Raw genomic sequence first — 3,311 nt, forward strand, 5'->3', positions numbered from 1 at the left:
CAAGCACATGAAAACACAATAATAAACCATAGGCATATGTATATATATACGTGTGTGTCATAATGTTTGCGCCACGCGCATTACATAATCCAAAAAATAATACATGTCCGAATCTCATATGGCCGCAGACAACATGTCTCTCAAAATATGCAAAAATGAAACCTAGGCGTCTAATCACGGTGATGCTCGTGATAGCATGTCACCGCTCGCACCAAACGTCTCAGCAGACGATGGACGCGAGTCGGTACTCCCACTGTGTGCCTCTGGTACTCGAAAGGCACGTCCGCTAGCCTAGCATAGTCCGGAATCCCTTGGGTAAGACCCTCGAGATTCTGCACCAGCAGCTCCTCTCCTCTGGCACCCCTTGCCTGTTGAGGGTCGGCTGCGGGTTGTACCCTCCGTGCTATATGAGACAGACCAGCTGGTCGCTCTGCACCAACATCTGCATACATATATATAGCTGTTGTCAGAGACATGCATGTATTACAAAAAAAAAATGAAATACATAAAAAACATCAAAAACACAAAGAGTTCTTACCAAGCTCCTCATCCCAGTCTTCTCCCGCAGGCAATGGGAGATCTGGGTCTCCAGTAAAATCAGTGCCCGCATAGGGCCAGTCCTCTATAACGATCATCTGGTGACGGAGCCATATGAAGAACTCGGGCCTCCAGGCCATCTGCTGGCCCCCTCCTCCTCTGGGCATGAGTGCTGCCCATCGAGCCAACCTCGGCTCCCGTGGCACTGGATCTGCCACTATACCTCCCTGAATCCGGAATATCGGCAGTCGCTCCAGGAAGAAAGATACCATGATAGACCCATACCCGAACTGTTTGTTGCCACGCTTACACTTCGTAAGCTGCCTCTTGATGTTTGTAGTCACTACTGTGGCCCAATCAAACAGTGTAGGTTGGAGACACTCGGTTGCCAACAGTAAGTGATTCTTGCTGGCCTCGTGGGGCGCCTGTACCCCAGCCGTCCGTGTGATAGTGAATAATATCACCCGTAATACCAGGTCTGGGACTGTGATAATATCTACCTTGGCACTGTTTGATCCAAACCGTGCCCCAGGACAAACTCGTTCCATCACCTCCCCCATCTTTTCCCCGGAAGGCCTACTACCAGTCAAGATGGGCCGTGCACCTCTCCGCGATAATCCAGTGATAAAGTAGACATCAGAAACATCTAGTTCCAATGTCTGATCTTTCAGGCGGAATCCCTGATCCTCCGTATCCCAAGCATCCACGATAAATCGTAGTAACTCAGGTTGTGCACGCAAATAGGAGGTAAGGAAGAATTTCTTCAAGCCGCAATCCCTCAAAGCATCCATGCAGGCTTCATCCTCCAATGCCATGGCATCTATGGCATCATGCTCTCTTTCTCTCCATTCTACAGCCATTCTGACGAATCCCTGCAACCACAAAGTCGAAAATATCATCATTAGATCACTAATGAAACCAAAATTGGAAGAAATTTGCAAAATCAACGGTCAAATTCATGGGAAAATTAGGTCGCGCGGTTGGCACGACTATTTTCAAAACAGTCGCGCCCCCTTTGGGGAAAGAAATCCCATTGGCGCGATCCCGCGCGGGAAACTCGCGCCAATGGCGCAGCCCTAAAATTTTGCAATTCCTCTTGCAGGGGACCCATCTATGGATGAAAAACTGAAAAAATGGAATGAAAATGAAGCTAAGGATGAGACCTCTTACCTGCTTCATACGGCGGCTCGATTGATCTCCTGGATTGCTCGCAATCAACAGTTGAAATTTGCACCCAAAACCCTCCAATGGTAAACTCACAAGGTGAAAAGTAAAAAGTAAATTTGTTTTTTACCATTTCACTATTTATAGCATTTTTTGACCTAAAAATACATTAAAAATGTTATTTTTTGAGTATTTTTACATATCAAAGTGGGTTTTACGCTATTTTTTGCATGATAACAGGTATTGGTGTAACTCAAGCAACGAAATGAGCTCCTTTTTCTCCTTTTTCAGGCTCCGTAAAACATGTGAAAAGGTTATGAGGTCCGCTTTTAGCTCTTTTCTGACCGTTTAAAGAGGAAAAGATTGCCGAGTTATTCCTCTTGACTCGTTAAACGTTAATAAGGGGCGGTTGTTTTAAGTTCTTTTAGTCGACCGTTAAAACATAAAAAGATTACCGGGTTTTTGTCGTTTCAGACTCGTTAATGGTTACGAAACGACGTGGTTTTGATCGCTTTTTTACTTTTTCAGGTCGGAATCACTATTTATGAAAAGTACTCCTCGATCGTAATGGTCGGGCGGTTCTTTCGAGCATTGTTTTATACTTTTTCGGGCTCGCGAGACACAACTTTACGAAAAAGGACACCCTTGGAGTTTTCTTTTCCGTTGTCTTTTCAAACTCTCTAAACATGAAAAGACGCCGAGTTCTTCCTTTGTCAGACTCGTTAAAACCTGATGACATCGGATTTTGTTGAAATGACGCACCACAAGCATATGTTATCCCCATCAAGCTTGTTAAAAATAATTGGGGTACTCGCCAGAAATGGCGGGGGAAAAAAGGAACCATAATAATTGTCGTGTCGGCAGTATGTCGCTCTTGAACATGGCACTTGTCTGCTTTCGTGTCTGGGTGGGGATATCTCATCTCATTTTTCACTTGCCTCCGTGGATTTGGGTAATCCTGTTTGACCTCTCATCTGCTCATTGCCTCGTCACCATGACCTCTGATCCACTGATGTCAAATACTGCCAATTCCACTATCGTGCTGCCGATATGTTCAAGAGAAGTTGACCTTTGTAAAGAAACAACCCCCCTCTGATAGTTCACATAATCTTGATTCACAACATTATCTCTCTGTCTCGTGTCGATGATGTGGGAAACATTATGGCCCACCTTCGATCAAGGTCACTTCCTGTCGACTTCAGCTCATTATCCAGGAAGCTGATCTAGAGACTCCCTTCCGGTGCCTTGGAGCCTGCATGCCTCAATGGCAGGTTCTTCGTGTTCGACGTGAGGTTTTCATCATTGGCCTCCGATCGAATGATTCTACGGGTGTTCGACGTCAGATCACTAATTCGCACGCCGTAGATTGTACCTATAGTACCTTGAGGGCCATTGTCATTATTGGTGGTACCTCTCGCGTCTGTTAATAGTTTTCAATATTCACTGGTAATCAGACGATGTTCATGCATGTTCGACTTCAGCTCATATATTCGCATGCTTGAACTTGTACTTTTGTTCGGGTTGAGATGGAGCGCAAGACCCTGGATTGTGTCTGTTGTAATCCAGGCGTGATTCTTGATACATGACTCATTCACTGGATGGCTGCGACC

The sequence above is a fragment of the Pinus tabuliformis genome, chromosome 3_1, assembly GCF_031772625.1.
Source record: "Pinus tabuliformis cultivar Carrire ecotype Pingquan chromosome 3_1, CPIR1, whole genome shotgun sequence".
In the NCBI taxonomy this organism is placed as follows: Eukaryota; Viridiplantae; Streptophyta; class Pinopsida; order Pinales; family Pinaceae; genus Pinus; species Pinus tabuliformis.